The 18,518-nt window shown below is 54.1% G+C and overlaps 1 protein-coding gene across 1 annotated transcript in view; it reads right to left on the reverse strand.

Moving 5' to 3' along the window:
- The window catches only part of ZNF804A (zinc finger protein 804A), a 539,028-nt gene that overhangs the window by 35,906 nt on the left and 484,604 nt on the right, over positions 1 to 18,518 (reverse strand). The window lies entirely within an intron of this gene.

Consider the following 18,518-nt stretch of genomic DNA (forward strand, 5'->3'; position numbering starts at 1 on the left):
CCTTGGGAGTAAGACGCCCTTTTCTGGCAGAGACGACAACCTCCTCACAGGACACGTCTCTTGGCACCACACACCTTCCTTTGGCAGCCCCTTTCCACATGGAGTGCCCCAGCACCTCGAGGCTTTCTCTTTCTCCTAACCCTAACCCTAACCCTAAAGCATTTTCAGGCTACGCCTTGGGAGTAAGACGCCCTTTTCTGGCAGAGACGACAACCTCCTCACAGGACACGTCTCTTGGCACCACACACCTTCCTTTGGCAGCCCCTTTCCACATGGAGTGCCCCAGCACCTCGAGGCTTTCTCTTTCTCCTAACCCTAACCCTAACCCTAACCCTAAAGCATTTTCAGGCTACGCCTTGTGAGTAAGACGCCCTTTTCTGGCAGAGACGACAACCTCCTCACAGGACACGTCTCTTGGCACCACACACCTTCCTTTGGCAGCCCCTTTCCACATGGAGTGCCCCAGCACCTCTAGGCTTCCTCTTTCTCCTAACCCTAACCCTAACCCTAACCCTAAAGCATTTTCAGGCTACGCCTCGGGAGTAAGACGCCCTTTTCTGGCAGAGACGACAACCTCCTCACAGGACACGTCTCTTGGCACCACACACCTTCCTTTGGCAGCCCCTTTCCACATGGAGTGCCCCAGCACCTCGAGGCTTTCTCTTTCTCCTAACCCTAACCCTAACCCTAACCCTAACCCTAAAGCATTTTCAGGCTACGCCTTGGGAGTAAGACGCCCTTTTCTGGCAGAGACGACAACCTCCTCACAGGACACGGCTCTTGGCACCACACACCTTCCTTTGGCAGCCCCTTTCCAGATGGAGTGCCCCAGCACCTCTAGGCTTTCTCTTTCTCCTAACCCTAACCCTAACCCTAACCCTAACCCTAAAGCATTTTCAGGCTACGCCTTGGGAGTAAGACGACCTTTTCTGGCAGAGACGACAACCTCCTCACAGGACACGTCTCTTGGCACCACACACCTTCCTTTGGCAGCCCCTTTCCACATGGAGTGCCCCAGCACCTCTAGGCTTTCTCTTTCTCCTAACCCTAACCCTAACCATAACCCTAACCCTAACCCTAAAGCATTTTCAGGCTACGCCTTGGGAGTAAGACGCCCTTTTCTGGCAGAGACGACAACCTCCTCACAGGACACGTCTCTTGGCACCACACACCTTCCTTTGGCAGCCCCTTTCCAGATGGAGTGCCCCAGCACCTCTAGGCTTTCTCTTTCTCCTAACCCTAACCCTAACCCTAAAGCATTTTCAGGCTACGCCTTGGGAGTAAGACGCCCTTTTCTGGCAGAGACGACAACCTCCTCACAGGACACGGCTCTTGGCACCACACACCTTCCTTTGGCAGCCCCTTTCCAGATGGAGTGCCCCAGCACCTCTAGGCTTTCTCTTTCTCCTAACCCTAACCCTAACCCTAACCCTAACCCTAAAGCATTTTCAGGCTACGCCTTGGGAGTAAGACGCCCTTTTCTGGCAGAGACGACAACCTCCTCACAGGACACGTCTCTTGGCACCACACACCTTCCTTTGGCAGCCCCTTTCCACATGGAGTGCCCCAGCACCTCTAGGCTTTCTCTTTCTCCTAACCCTAACCCTAACCCTAACCCTAACCCTAACCCTAAAGCATTTTCAGGCTACGCCTTGCGAGTAAGACGCCCTTTTCTGGCAGAGACGACAACCTCCTCACAGGACACGGCTCTTGGCACCACACACCTTCCTTTGGCAGCCCCTTTCCACATGGAGTGCCCCAGCACCTCTAGGCTTTCTCTTTCTCCTAACCCTAACCCTAACCCTAAAGCATTTTCAGGCTACGCCTTGGGAGTAAGACGCCCTTTTCTGGCAGAGACGACAACCTCCTCACAGGACACGTCTCTTGGCACCACACACCTTCCTTTGGCAGCCCCTTTCCACATGGAGTGCCCCAGCACCTCGAGGCTTTCTCTTTCTCCTAACCCTAACCCTAACCCTAACCCTAAAGCATTTTCAGGCTACGCCTTGTGAGTAAGACGCCCTTTTCTGGCAGAGACGACAACCTCCTCACAGGACACGTCTCTTGGCACCACACACCTTCCTTTGGCAGCCCCTTTCCACATGGAGTGCCCCAGCACCTCTAGGCTTCCTCTTTCTCCTAACCCTAACCCTAACCCTAACCCTAAAGCATTTTCAGGCTACGCCTTGGGAGTAAGACGCCCTTTTCTGGCAGAGACGACAACCTCCTCACAGGACACGGCTCTTGGCACCACACACCTTCCTTTGGCAGCCCCTTTCCACATGGAGTGCCCCAGCACCTCGAGGCTTTCTCTTTCTCCTAACCCTAACCCTAACCCTAACCCTAACCCTAAAGCATTTTCAGGCTACGCCTTGCGAGTAAGACGCCCTTTTCTGGCAGAGACGACAACCTCCTCACAGGACACGGCTCTTGGCACCACACACCTTCCTTTGGCAGCCCCTTTCCAGATGGAGTGCCCCAGCACCTCTAGGCTTTCTCTTTCTCCTAACCCTAACCCTAACCCTAACCCTAACCCTAAAGCATTTTCAGGCTACGCCTTGGGAGTAAGACGCCCTTTTCTGGCAGAGACGACAACCTCCTCACAGGACACGTCTCTTGGCACCACACACCTTCCTTTGGCAGCCCCTTTCCACATGGAGTGCCCCAGCACCTCTAGGCTTTCTCTTTCTCCTAACCCTAACCCTAACCATAACCCTAACCCTAACCCTAAAGCATTTTCAGGCTACGCCTTGCGAGTAAGACGCCCTTTTCTGGCAGAGACGACAACCTCCTCACAGGACACGTCTCTTGGCACCACACACCTTCCTTTGGCAGCCCCTTTCCACATGGAGTGCCCCAGCACCTCGAGGCTTTCTCTTTCTCCTAACCCTAACCATAACCCTAACCCTAAAGCATTTTCAGGCTACGCCTTGTGAGTAAGACGCCCTTTTCTGGCAGAGACGACAACCTCCTCACAGGACACGTCTCTTGGCACCACACACCTTCCTTTGGCAGCCCCTTTCCACATGGAGTGCCCCAGCACCTCTAGGCTTCCTCTTTCTCCTAACCCTAACCCTAACCCTAACCCTAAAGCATTTTCAGGCTACGCCTTGGGAGTAAGACGCCCTTTTCTGGCAGAGACGACAACCTCCTCACAGGACACGGCTCTTGGCACCACACACCTTCCTTTGGCAGCCCCTTTCCACATGGAGTGCCCCAGCACCTCGAGGCTTTCTCTTTCTCCTAACCCTAACCCTAACCCTAACCCTAACCCTAAAGCATTTTCAGGCTACGCCTTGCGAGTAAGACGCCCTTTTCTGGCAGAGACGACAACCTCCTCACAGGACACGGCTCTTGGCACCACACACCTTCCTTTGGCAGCCCCTTTCCACATGGAGTGCCCCAGCACCTCTAGGCTTTCTCTTTCTCCTAACCCTAACCCTAACCCTAACCCTAACCCTAAAGCATTTTCAGGCTACGCCTTGGGAGTAAGACGACCTTTTCTGGCAGAGACGACAACCTCCTCACAGGACACGTCTCTTGGCACCACACACCTTCCTTTGGCAGCCCCTTTCCACATGGAGTGCCCCAGCACCTCTAGGCTTTCTCTTTCTCCTAACCCTAACCCTAACCATAACCCTAACCCTAACCCTAAAGCATTTTCAGGCTACGCCTTGGGAGTAAGACGCCCTTTTCTGGCAGAGACGACAACCTCCTCACAGGACACGTCTCTTGGCACCACACACCTTCCTTTGGCAGCCCCTTTCCACATGGAGTGCCCCAGCACCTCTAGGCTTTCTCTTTCTCCTAACCCTAACCCTAACCCTAAAGCATTTTCAGGCTACGCCTTGGGAGTAAGACGCCCTTTTCTGGCAGAGACGACAACCTCCTCACAGGACACGGCTCTTGGCACCACACACCTTCCTTTGGCAGCCCCTTTCCAGATGGAGTGCCCCAGCACCTCTAGGCTTTCTCTTTCTCCTAACCCTAACCCTAACCCTAACCCTAACCCTAAAGCATTTTCAGGCTACGCCTTGGGAGTAAGACGCCCTTTTCTGGCAGAGACGACAACCTCCTCACAGGACACGTCTCTTGGCACCACACACCTTCCTTTGGCAGCCCCTTTCCACATGGAGTGCCCCAGCACCTCTAGGCTTTCTCTTTCTCCTAACCCTAACCCTAACCCTAACCCTAACCCTAACCCTAAAGCATTTTCAGGCTACGCCTTGCGAGTAAGACGCCCTTTTCTGGCAGAGACGACAACCTCCTCACAGGACACGGCTCTTGGCACCACACACCTTCCTTTGGCAGCCCCTTTCCACATGGAGTGCCCCAGCACCTCGAGGCTTTCTCTTTCTCCTAACCCTAACCCTAACCCTAACCCTAAAGCATTTTCAGGCTACGCCTTGCGAGTAAGACGCCCTTTTCTGGCAGAGACGACAACCTCCTCACAGGACACGGCTCTTGGCACCACACACCTTCCTTTGGCAGCCCCTTTCCACATGGAGTGCCCCAGCACCTCTAAGCTTTCTCTTTCTCCTAACCCTAACCCTAACCCTAACCCTAAAGCATTTTCAGGCTACGCCTTGGGAGTAAGACGCCCTTTTCTGGCAGAGACGACAACCTCCTCACAGGACACGTCTCTTGGCACCACACACCTTCCTTTGGCAGCCCCTTTCCACATGGAGTGCCCCAGCACCTCGAGGCTTTCTCTTTCTCCTAACCCTAACCCTAACCCTAACCCTAACCCTAAAGCATTTTCAGGCTACGCCTCGGGAGTAAGACGCCCTTTTCTGGCAGAGACGACAACCTCCTCACAGGACACGGCTCTTGGCACCACACACCTTCCTTTGGCAGCCCCTTTCCACATGGAGTGCCCCAGCACCTCGAGGCTTTCTCTTTCTCCTAACCCTAACCCTAACCCTAACCCTAACCCTAAAGCATTTTCAGGCTACGCCTTGGGAGTAAGACGCCCTTTTCTGGCAGAGACGACAACCTCCTCACAGGACACGTCTCTTGGCACCACACACCTTCCTTTGGCAGCCCCTTTCCACATGGAGTGCCCCAGCACCTCTAGGCTTTCTCTTTCTCCTAACCCTAACCCTAACCCTAACCCTAAAGCATTTTCAGGCTACGCCTTGCGAGTAAGACGACCTTTTCTGGCAGAGACGACAACCTCCTCACAGGACACGTCTCTTGGCACCACACACCTTCCTTTGGCAGCCCCTTTCCACATGGAGTGCCCCAGCACCTCTAGGCTTTCTCTTTCTCCTAACCCTAACCCTAACCATAACCCTAACCCTAACCCTAAAGCATTTTCAGGCTACGCCTTGGGAGTAAGACGCCCTTTTCTGGCAGAGACGACAACCTCCTCACAGGACACGTCTCTTGGCACCACACACCTTCCTTTGGCAGCCCCTTTCCACATGGAGTGCCCCAGCACCTCTAGGCTTTCTCTTTCTCCTAACCCTAACCCTAACCCTAACCCTAAAGCATTTTCAGGCTACGCCTCGGGAGTAAGACGCCCTTTTCTGGCAGAGACGACAACCTCCTCACAGGACACGGCTCTTGGCACCACACACCTTCCTTTGGCAGCCCCTTTCCACATGGAGTGCCCCAGCACCTCGAGGCTTTCTCTTTCTCCTAACCCTAACCCTAACCCTAACCCTAAAGCATTTTCAGGCTACGCCTTGGGAGTAAGACGCCCTTTTCTGGCAGAGACGACAACCTCCTCACAGGACACGTCTCTTGGCACCACACACCTTCCTTTGGCAGCCCCTTTCCACATGGAGTGCCCCAGCACCTCTAGGCTTTCTCTTTCTCCTAACCCTAACCCTAACCCTAAAGCATTTTCAGGCTACGCCTTGGGAGTAAGACGCCCTTTTCTGGCAGAGACGACAACCTCCTCACAGGACACGTCTCTTGGCACCACACACCTTCCTTTGGCAGCCCCTTTCCACATGGAGTGCCCCAGCACCTCTAGGCTTCCTCTTTCTCCTAACCCTAACCCTAACCCTAACCCTAAAGCATTTTCAGGCTACGCCTTGTGAGTAAGACGCCCTTTTCTGGCAGAGACGACAACCTCCTCACAGGACACGGCTCTTAGCACCACACACCTTCCTTTGGCAGCCCCTTTCCACATGGAGTGCCCCAGCACCTCTAGGCTTTCTCTTTCTCCTAACCCTAACCCTAACCCTAACCCTAAAGCATTTTCAGGCTACGCCTTGCGAGTAAGACGCCCTTTTCTGGCAGAGACGACAACCTCCTCACAGGACACGGCTCTTGGCACCACACACCTTCCTTTGGCAGCCCCTTTCCACATGGAGTGCCCCAGCACCTCGAGGCTTTCTCTTTCTCCTAACCCTAACCCTAACCCTAACCCTAACCCTAAAGCATTTTCAGGCTACGCCTTGCGAGTAAGACGACCTTTTCTGGCAGAGACGACAACCTCCTCACAGGACACGGCTCTTGGCACCACACACCTTCCTTTGGCAGCCCCTTTCCACATGGAGTGCCCCAGCACCTCGAGGCTTTCTCTTTCTCCTAACCCTAACCCTAACCCTAACCCTAACCCTAAAGCATTTTCAGGCTACGCCTTGCGAGTAAGACGCCCTTTTCTGGCAGAGACGACAACCTCCTCACAGGACACGGCTCTTGGCACCACACACCTTCCTTTGGCAGCCCCTTTCCAGATGGAGTGCCCCAGCACCTCTAGGCTTTCTCTTTCTCCTAACCCTAACCCTAACCCTAACCCTAACCCTAAAGCATTTTCAGGCTACGCCTTGGGAGTAAGACGACCTTTTCTGGCAGAGACGACAACCTCCTCACAGGACACGTCTCTTGGCACCACACACCTTCCTTTGGCAGCCCCTTTCCACATGGAGTGCCCCAGCACCTCGAGGCTTTCTCTTTCTCCTAACCCTAACCCTAACCATAACCCTAACCCTAACCCTAAAGCATTTTCAGGCTACGCCTTGGGAGTAAGACGCCCTTTTCTGGCAGAGACGACAACCTCCTCACAGGACACGTCTCTTGGCACCACACACCTTCCTTTGGCAGCCCCTTTCCACATGGAGTGCCCCAGCACCTCGAGGCTTTCTCTTTCTCCTAACCCTAACCCTAACCCTAACCCTAAAGCATTTTCAGGCTACGCCTCGGGAGTAAGACGCCCTTTTCTGGCAGAGACGACAACCTCCTCACAGGACACGGCTCTTGGCACCACACACCTTCCTTTGGCAGCCCCTTTCCACATGGAGTGCCCCAGCACCTCTAGGCTTTCTCTTTCTCCTAACCCTAACCCTAACCCTAACCCTAACCCTAAAGCATTTTCAGGCTACGCCTTGCGAGTAAGACGCCCTTTTCTGGCAGAGACGACAACCTCCTCACAGGACACGTCTCTTGGCACCACACACCTTCCTTTGGCAGCCCCTTTCCACATGGAGTGCCCCAGCACCTCTAGGCTTTCTCTTTCTCCTAACCCTAACCCTAACCCTAACCCTAACCCTAACCCTAACCCTAAAGCATTTTCAGGCTACGCCTTGGGAGTAAGACGCCCTTTTCTGGCAGAGACGACAACCTCCTCACAGGACACGGCTCTTGGCACCACACACCTTCCTTTGGCAGCCCCTTTCCACATGGAGTGCCCCAGCACCTCGAGGCTTTCTCTTTCTCCTAACCCTAACCCTAACCCTAACCCTAACCCTAAAGCATTTTCAGGCTACGCCTTGGGAGTAAGACGCCCTTTTCTGGCAGAGACGACAACCTCCTCACAGGACACGGCTCTTGGCACCACACACCTTCCTTTGGCAGCCCCTTTCCAGATGGAGTGCCCCAGCACCTCTAGGCTTTCTCTTTCTCCTAACCCTAACCCTAACCCTAACCCTAACCCTAACCCTAAAGCATTTTCAGGCTACGCCTTGCGAGTAAGACGCCCTTTTCTGGCAGAGACGACAACCTCCTCACAGGACACGTCTCTTGGCACCACACACCTTCCTTTGGCAGCCCCTTTCCAGATGGAGTGCCCCAGCACCTCGAGGCTTTCTCTTTCTCCTAACCCTAACCCTAACCCTAACCCTAAAGCATTTTCAGGCTACGCCTTGGGAGTAAGACGCCCTTTTCTGGCAGAGACGACAACCTCCTCACAGGACACGTCTCTTGGCACCACACACCTTCCTTTGGCAGCCCCTTTCCACATGGAGTGCCCCAGCACCTCTAGGCTTTCTCTTTCTCCTAACCCTAACCCTAACCCTAACCCTAAAGCATTTTCAGGCTACGCCTTGGGAGTAAGACGCCCTTTTCTGGCAGAGACGACAACCTCCTCACAGGACACGGCTCTTGGCACCACACACCTTCCTTTGGCAGCCCCTTTCCACATGGAGTGCCCCAGCACCTCGAGGCTTTCTCTTTCTCCTAACCCTAACCCTAACCCTAACCCTAACCCTAAAGCATTTTCAAGCTACGCCTTGGGAGTAAGACGCCCTTTTCTGGCAGAGACGACAACCTCCTCACAGGACACGGCTCTTGGCACCACACACCTTCCTTTGGCAGCCCCTTTCCACATGGAGTGCCCCAACACCTCTAGGCTTTCTCTTTCTCCTAACCCTAACCCTAACCCTAACCCTAACCCTAAAGCATTTTCAGGCTACACCTTGGGAGTAAGACGCCCTTTTCTGGCAGAGACGACAACCTCCTCACAGGACACGTCTCTTGGCACCACACACCTTCCTTTGGCAGCCCCTTTCCAGATGGAGTGCCCCAGCACCTCTAGGCTTTCTCTTTCTCCTAACCCTAACCCTAACCCTAAAGCATTTTCAGGCTACGCCTTGGGAGTAAGACGCCCTTTTCTGGCAGAGACGACAACCTCCTCACAGGACACGTCTCTTGGCACCACACACCTTCCTTTGGCAGCCCCTTTCCAGATGGAGTGCCCCAGCACCTCTAGGCTTCCTCTTTCTCCTAACCCTAACCCTAACCCTAACCCTAAAGCATTTTCAGGCTACGCCTTGCGAGTAAGACGCCCTTTTCTGGCAGAGACGACAACCTCCTCACAGGACACGTCTCTTGGCACCACACACCTTCCTTTGGCAGCCCCTTTCCAGATGGAGTGCCCCAGCACCTCGAGGCTTTCTCTTTCTCCTAACCCTAACCCTAACCCTAAAGCATTTTCAGGCTACGCCTTGGGAGTAAGACGCCCTTTTCTGGCAGAGACGACAACCTCCTCACAGGACACGGCTCTTGGCACCACACACCTTCCTTTGGCAGCCCCTTTCCACATGGAGTGCCCCAGCACCTCGAGGCTTTCTCTTTCTCCTAACCCTAACCCTAACCCTAACCCTAACCCTAAAGCATTTTCAGGCTACGCCTTGCGAGTAAGACGCCCTTTTCTGGCAGAGACGACAACCTCCTCACAGGACACGGCTCTTGGCACCACACACCTTCCTTTGGCAGCCCCTTTCCACATGGAGTGCCCCAGCACCTCTAGGCTTTCTCTTTCTCCTAACCCTAACCCTAACCCTAACCCTAACCCTAAAGCATTTTCAGGCTACGCCTTGGGAGTAAGACGACCTTTTCTGGCAGAGACGACAACCTCCTCACAGGACACGTCTCTTGGCACCACACACCTTCCTTTGGCAGCCCCTTTCCACATGGAGTGCCCCAGCACCTCTAGGCTTTCTCTTTCTCCTAACCCTAACCCTAACCCTAACCCTAACCCTAAAGCATTTTCAGGCTACGCCTTGCGAGTAAGACGCCCTTTTCTGGCAGAGACGACAACCTCCTCACAGGACACGGCTCTTGGCACCACACACCTTCCTTTGGCAGCCCCTTTCCACATGGAGTGCCCCAGCACCTCGAGGCTTTCTCTTTCTCCTAACCCTAACCCTAACCCTAACCCTAAAGCATTTTCAGGCTACGCCTCGGGAGTAAGACGCCCTTTTCTGGCAGAGACGACAACCTCCTCACAGGACACGGCTCTTGGCACCACACACCTTCCTTTGGCAGCCCCTTTCCACATGGAGTGCCCCAGCACCTCGAGGCTTTCTCTTTCTCCTAACCCTAACCCTAACCCTAACCCTAACCCTAAAGCATTTTCAGGCTACGCCTTGGGAGTAAGACGCCCTTTTCTGGCAGAGACGACAACCTCCTCACAGGACACGTCTCTTGGCACCACACACCTTCCTTTGGCAGCCCCTTTCCACATGGAGTGCCCCAGCACCTCGAGGCTTTCTCTTTCTCCTAACCCTAACCCTAACCCTAACCCTAACCCTAACCCTAAAGCATTTTCAGGCTACGCCTTGGGAGTAAGACGCCCTTTTCTGGCAGAGACGACAACCTCCTCACAGGACACGGCTCTTGGCACCACACACCTTCCTTTGGCAGCCCCTTTCCACATGGAGTGCCCCAGCACCTCTAGGCTTTCTCTTTCTCCTAACCCTAACCCTAACCCTAACCCTAACCCTAAAGCATTTTCAGGCTACGCCTTGGGAGTAAGACGCCCTTTTCTGGCAGAGACGACAACCTCCTCACAGGACACGTCTCTTGGCACCACACACCTTCCTTTGGCAGCCCCTTTCCACATGGAGTGCCCCAGCACCTCTAGGCTTTCTCTTTCTCCTAACCCTAACCCTAACCATAACCCTAACCCTAACCCTAACCCTAACCCTAAAGCATTTTCAGGCTACGCCTCGGGAGTAAGACGCCCTTTTCTGGCAGAGACGACAACCTCCTCACAGGACACGGCTCTTGGCACCACACACCTTCCTTTGGCAGCCCCTTTCCAGATGGAGTGCCCCAGCACCTCGAGGCTTTCTCTTTCTCCTAACCCTAACCCTAACCCTAACCCTAACCCTAAAGCATTTTCAGGCTACGCCTTGGGAGTAAGACGCCCTTTTCTGGCAGAGACGACAACCTCCTCACAGGACACGTCTCTTGGCACCACACACCTTCCTTTGGCAGCCCCTTTCCACATGGAGTGCCCCAGCACCTCTAGGCTTTCTCTTTCTCCTAACCCTAACCCTAACCCTAACCCTAACCCTAACCCTAACCCTAAAGCATTTTCAGGCTACGCCTTGGGAGTAAGACGCCCTTTTCTGGCAGAGACGACAACCTCCTCACAGGACACGTCTCTTGGCACCACACACCTTCCTTTGGCAGCCCCTTTCCACATGGAGTGCCCCAGCACCTCGAGGCTTTCTCTTTCTCCTAACCCTAACCCTAACCCTAACCCTAACCCTAAAGCATTTTCACGCTACGCCTTGGGAGTAAGACGCCCTTTTCTGGCAGAGACGACAACCTCCTCACAGGACACGTCTCTTGGCACCACACACCTTCCTTTGGCAGCCCCTTTCCACATGGAGTGCCCCAGCACCTCGAGGCTTTCTCTTTCTCCTAACCCTAACCCTAACCCTAAAGCATTTTCAGGCTACGCCTTGGGAGTAAGACGCCCTTTTCTGGCAGAGACGACAACCTCCTCACAGGACACGGCTCTTGGCACCACACACCTTCCTTTGGCAGCCCCTTTCCACATGGAGTGCCCCAGCACCTCTAGGCTTTCTCTTTCTCCTAACCCTAACCCTAACCCTAACCCTAACCCTAAAGCATTTTCAAGCTACGCCTTGCGAGTAAGACGCCCTTTTCTGGCAGAGACGACAACCTCCTCACAGGACACGTCTCTTGGCACCACACACCTTCCTTTGGCAGCCCCTTTCCACATGGAGTGCCCCAGCACCTCTAGGCTTTCTCTTTCTCCTAACCCTAACCCTAACCCTAACCCTAACCCTAAAGCATTTTCAGGCTACGCCTTGCGAGTAAGACGCCCTTTTCTGGCAGAGACGACAACCTCCTCACAGGACACGTCTCTTGGCACCACACACCTTCCTTTGGCAGCCCCTTTCCACATGGAGTGCCCCAGCACCTCTAGGCTTTCTCTTTCTCCTAACCCTAACCCTAACCCTAACCCTAAAGCATTTTCAGGCTACGCCTCGGGAGTAAGACGCCCTTATCTGGCAGAGACGACAACCTCCTCACAGGACACGGCTCTTGGCACCACACACCTTCCTTTGGCAGCCCCTTTCCACATGGAGTGCCCCAGCACCTCTAGGCTTTCTCTTTCTCCTAACCCTAACCCTAACCCTAACCCTAAAGCATTTTCAGGCTACGCCTCGGGAGTAAGACGCCCTTTTCTGGCAGAGACGACAACCTCCTCACAGGACACGTCTCTTGGCACCACACACCTTCCTTTGGCAGCCCCTTTCCACATGGAGTGCCCCAGCACCTCGAGGCTTTCTCTTTCTCCTAACCCTAACCCTAACCCTAACCCTAAAGCATTTTCAGGCTACGCCTTGGGAGTAAGACGCCCTTTTCTGGCAGAGACGACAACCTCCTCACAGGACACGTCTCTTGGCACCACACACCTTCCTTTGGCAGCCCCTTTCCACATGGAGTGCCCCAGCACCTCTAGGCTTTCTCTTTCTCCTAACCCTAACCCTAACCCTAACCCTAACCCTAACCCTAACCCTAAAGCATTTTCAGGCTACGCCTTGGGAGTAAGACGCCCTTTTCTGGCAGAGACGACAACCTCCTCACAGAACACGTCTCTTGGCACCACACACCTTCCTTTGGCAGCCCCTTTCCACATGGAGTACCCCAGCACCTCTAGGCTTTCTCTTTCTCCTAACCCTAACCCTAACCCTAACCCTAAAGCATTTTCAGGCTACGCCTTGCGAGTAAGACGCCCTTTTCTGGCAGAGACGACAACCTCCTCACAGGACACGGCTCTTGGCACCACACACCTTCCTTTGGCAGCCCCTTTCCACATGGAGTGCCCCAGCACCTCGAGGCTTTCTCTTTCTCCTAACCCTAACCCTAACCCTAACCCTAACCCTAAAGCATTTTCAGGCTACGCCTTGCGAGTAAGACGCCCTTTTCTGGCAGAGACGACAACCTCCTCACAGGACACGTCTCTTGGCACCACACACCTTCCTTTGGCAGCCCCTTTCCACATGGAGTGCCCCAGCACCTCGAGGCTTTCTCTTTCTCCTAACCCTAACCCTAACCCTAACCCTAACCCTAAAGCATTTTCAGGCTACGCCTTGCGAGTAAGACGCCCTTTTCTGGCAGAGACGACAACCTCCTCACAGGACACGTCTCTTGGCACCACACACCTTCCTTTGGCAGCCCCTTTCCACATGGAGTGCCCCAGCACCTCGAGGCTTTCTCTTTCTCCTAACCCTAACCCTAACCCTAACCCTAACCCTAACCCTAACCCTAAAGCATTTTCAGGCTACGCCTTGGGAGTAAGACGCCCTTTTCTGGCAGAGACGACAACCTCCTCACAGGACACGTCTCTTGGCACCACACACCTTCCTTTGGCAGCCCCTTTCCAGATGGAGTGCCCCAGCACCTCTAGGCTTCCTCTTTCTCCTAACCCTAACCCTAACCCTAACCCTAAAGCATTTTCAGGCTACGCCTTGCGAGTAAGACGCCCTTTTCTGGCAGAGACGACAACCTCCTCACAGGACACGTCTCTTGGCACCACACACCTTCCTTTGGCAGCCCCTTTCCAGATGGAGTGCCCCAGCACCTCGAGGCTTTCTCTTTCTCCTAACCCTAACCCTAACCCTAAAGCATTTTCAGGCTACGCCTTGGGAGTAAGACGCCCTTTTCTGGCAGAGACGACAACCTCCTCACAGGACACGGCTCTTGGCACCACACACCTTCCTTTGGCAGCCCCTTTCCACATGGAGTGCCCCAGCACCTCGAGGCTTTCTCTTTCTCCTAACCCTAACCCTAACCCTAACCCTAACCCTAAAGCATTTTCAGGCTACGCCTTGCGAGTAAGACGCCCTTTTCTGGCAGAGACGACAACCTCCTCACAGGACACGGCTCTTGGCACCACACACCTTCCTTTGGCAGCCCCTTTCCACATGGAGTGCCCCAGCACCTCTAGGCTTTCTCTTTCTCCTAACCCTAACCCTAACCCTAACCCTAACCCTAAAGCATTTTCAGGCTACGCCTTGGGAGTAAGACGACCTTTTCTGGCAGAGACGACAACCTCCTCACAGGACACGTCTCTTGGCACCACACACCTTCCTTTGGCAGCCCCTTTCCACATGGAGTGCCCCAGCACCTCTAGGCTTTCTCTTTCTCCTAACCCTAACCCTAACCCTAACCCTAACCCTAAAGCATTTTCAGGCTACGCCTTGCGAGTAAGACGCCCTTTTCTGGCAGAGACGACAACCTCCTCACAGGACACGGCTCTTGGCACCACACACCTTCCTTTGGCAGCCCCTTTCCACATGGAGTGCCCCAGCACCTCTAGGCTTTCTCTTTCTCCTAACCCTAACCCTAACCCTAACCCTAAAGCATTTTCAGGCTACGCCTCGGGAGTAAGACGCCCTTTTCTGGCAGAGACGACAACCTCCTCACAGGACACGGCTCTTGGCACCACACACCTTCCTTTGGCAGCCCCTTTCCAGATGGAGTGCCCCAGCACCTCTAGGCTTTCTCTTTCTCCTAACCCTAACCCTAACCCTAACCCTAACCCTAAAGCATTTTCAGGCTACGCCTTGGGAGTAAGACGCCCTTTTCTGGCAGAGACGACAACCTCCTCACAGGACACGTCTCTTGGCACCACACACCTTCCTTTGGCAGCCCCTTTCCACATGGAGTGCCCCAGCACCTCGAGGCTTTCTCTTTCTCCTAACCCTAACCCTAACCCTAACCCTAACCCTAACCCTAAAGCATTTTCAGGCTACGCCTTGGGAGTAAGACGCCCTTTTCTGGCAGAGACGACAACCTCCTCACAGGACACGGCTCTTGGCACCACACACCTTCCTTTGGCAGCCCCTTTCCACATGGAGTGCCCCAGCACCTCTAGGCTTTCTCTTTCTCCTAACCCTAACCCTAACCCTAACCCTAACCCTAAAGCATTTTCAGGCTACGCCTTGGGAGTAAGACGCCCTTTTCTGGCAGAGACGACAACCTCCTCACAGGACACGTCTCTTGGCACCACACACCTTCCTTTGGCAGCCCCTTTCCACATGGAGTGCCCCAGCACCTCTAGGCTTTCTCTTTCTCCTAACCCTAACCCTAACCATAACCCTAACCCTAACCCTAACCCTAACCCTAAAGCATTTTCAGGCTACGCCTCGGGAGTAAGACGCCCTTTTCTGGCAGAGACGACAACCTCCTCACAGGACACGGCTCTTGGCACCACACACCTTCCTTTGGCAGCCCCTTTCCACATGGAGTGCCCCAGCACCTCGAGGCTTTCTCTTTCTCCTAACCCTAACCCTAACCCTAACCCTAACCCTAAAGCATTTTCAGGCTACGCCTTGGGAGTAAGACGCCCTTTTCTGGCAGAGACGACAACCTCCTCACAGGACACGTCTCTTGGCACCACACACCTTCCTTTGGCAGCCCCTTTCCACATGGAGTGCCCCAGCACCTCTAGGCTTTCTCTTTCTCCTAACCCTAACCCTAACCCTAACCCTAACCCTAACCCTAACCCTAAAGCATTTTCAGGCTACGCCTTGGGAGTAAGACGCCCTTTTCTGGCAGAGACGACAACCTCCTCACAGGACACGTCTCTTGGCACCACACACCTTCCTTTGGCAGCCCCTTTCCACATGGAGTGCCCCAGCACCTCGAGGCTTTCTCTTTCTCCTAACCCTAACCCTAACCCTAACCCTAACCCTAAAGCATTTTCACGCTACGCCTTGGGAGTAAGACGCCCTTTTCTGGCAGAGACGACAACCTCCTCACAGGACACGTCTCTTGGCACCACACACCTTCCTTTGGCAGCCCCTTTCCACATGGAGTGCCCCAGCACCTCGAGGCTTTCTCTTTCTCCTAACCCTAACCCTAACCCTAACCCTAAAGCATTTTCAGGCTACGCCTTGGGAGTAAGACGCCCTTTTCTGGCAGAGACGACAACCTCCTCACAGGACACGGCTCTTGGCACCACACACCTTCCTTTGGCAGCCCCTTTCCACATGGAGTGCCCCAGCACCTCTAGGCTTTCTCTTTCTCCTAACCCTAACCCTAACCCTAACCCTAAAGCATTTTCAGGCTACGCCTTGCGAGTAAGACGCCCTTTTCTGGCAGAGACGACAACCTCCTCACAGGACACGTCTCTTGGCACCACACACCTTCCTTTGGCAGCCCCTTTCCACATGGAGTGCCCCAGCACCTCTAGGCTTTCTCTTTCTCCTAACCCTAACCCTAACCCTAACCCTAACCCTAAAGCATTTTCAGGCTACGCCTTGCGAGTAAGACGCCCTTTTCTGGCAGAGACGACAACCTCCTCACAGGACACGTCTCTTGGCACCACACACCTTCCTTTGGCAGCCCCTTTCCACATGGAGTGCCCCAGCACCTCTAGGCTTTCTCTTTCTCCTAACCCTAACCCTAACCCTAACCCTAAAGCATTTTCAGGCTACGCCTCGGGAGTAAGACGCCCTTTTCTGGCAGAGACGACAACCTCCTCACAGGACACGGCTCTTGGCACCACACACCTTCCTTTGGCAGCCCCTTTCCACATGGAGTGCCCCAGCACCTCGAGGCTTTCTCTTTCTCCTAACCCTAACCCTAACCCTAACCCTAAAGCATTTTCAGGCTACGCCTCGGGAGTAAGACGCCCTTTTCTGGCAGAGACGACAACCTCCTCACAGGACACGTCTCTTGGCACCACACACCTTCCTTTGGCAGCCCCTTTCCACATGGAGTGCCCCAGCACCTCGAGGCTTTCTCTTTCTCCTAACCCTAACCCTAACCCTAACCCTAAAGCATTTTCAGGCTACGCCTTGGGAGTAAGACGCCCTTTTCTGGCAGAGACGACAACCTCCTCACAGGACACGTCTCTTGGCACCACACACCTTCCTTTGGCAGCCCCTTTCCACATGGAGTGCCCCAGCACCTCTAGGCTTTCTCTTTCTCCTAACCCTAACCCTAACCCTAACCCTAACCCTAACCCTAACCCTAAAGCATTTTCAGGCTACGCCTTGGGAGTAAGACGCCCTTTTCTGGCAGAGACGACAACCTCCTCACAGAACACGTCTCTTGGCACCACACACCTTCCTTTGGCAGCCCCTTTCCAGATGGAGTGCCCCAGCACCTCTAGGCTTTCTCTTTCTCCTAACCCTAACCCTAACCCTAACCCTAAAGCATTTTCAGGCTACGCCTTGCGAGTAAGACGCCCTTTTCTGGCAGAGACGACAACCTCCTCACAGGACACGGCTCTTGGCACCACACACCTTCCTTTGGCAGCCCCTTTCCACATGGAGTGCCCCAGCACCTCGAGGCTTTCTCTTTCTCCTAACCCTAACCCTAACCCTAACCCTAACCCTAAAGCATTTTCAGGCTACGCCTTGGGAGTAAGACGCCCTTTTCTGGCAGAGACGACAACCTCCTCACAGGACACGTCTCTTGGCACCACACACCTTCCTTTGGCAGCCCCTTTCCACATGGAGTGCCCCAGCACCTCGAGGCTTTCTCTTTCTCCTAACCCTAACCCTAACCCTAACCCTAACCCTAAAGCATTTTCAGGCTACGCCTTGCGAGTAAGACGCCCTTTTCTGGCAGAGACGACAACCTCCTCACAGGACACGTCTCTTGGCACCACACACCTTCCTTTGGCAGCCCCTTTCCACATGGAGTGCCCCAGCACCTCGAGGCTTTCTCTTTCTCCTAACCCTAACCCTAACCCTAACCCTAACCCTAACCCTAACCCTAAAGCATTTTCAGGCTACGCCTTGGGAGTAAGACGCCCTTTTCTGGCAGAGACGACAACCTCCTCACAGAACACGTCTCTTGGCACCACACACCTTCCTTTGGCAGCCCCTTTCCACATGGAGTGCCCCAGCACCTCTAGGCTTTCTCTTTCTCCTAACCCTAACCCTAACCCTAAAGCATTTTCAGGCTACGCCTTGGGAGTAAGACGCCCTTTTCTGGCAGAGACGACAACCTCCTCACAGGACACGTCTCTTGGCACCACATACCTTCCTTTGGCAGCCCCTTTCCACATGGAGTGCCCCAGCACCTCTAGGCTTTCTCTTTCTCCTAACCCTAACCCTAACCCTAACCCTAACCCTAACCCTAACCATAAAGCATTTTCAGGCTACGCCTTGGGAGTAAGACGCCCTTTTCTGGCAGAGACGACAACCTCCTCACAGGACACGTCTCTTGGCACCACACACCTTCCTTTGGCAGCCCCTTTCCACATGGAGTGCCCCAGCACCTCTAGGCTTTCTCTTTCTCCTAACCCTAACCCTAACCCTAACCCTAACCCTAAAGCATTTTCAGGCTACGCCTTGCGAGTAAGACGACCTTTTCTGGCAGAGACGACAACCTCCTCACAGGACACGTCTCTTGGCACCACACACCTTCCTTTGGCAGCCCCTTTCCACATGGAGTGCCCCAGCACCTCGAGGCTTTCTCTTTCTCCTAACCCTAACCCTAACCCTAACCCTAACCCTAAAGCATTTTCAGGCTACGCCTTGGGAGTAAGACGCCCTTTTCTG

The sequence above is a fragment of the Struthio camelus genome, chromosome 6 (assembly GCF_040807025.1).
Source record: "Struthio camelus isolate bStrCam1 chromosome 6, bStrCam1.hap1, whole genome shotgun sequence".
NCBI classification, from domain to species: domain Eukaryota; kingdom Metazoa; phylum Chordata; class Aves; order Struthioniformes; family Struthionidae; genus Struthio; species Struthio camelus.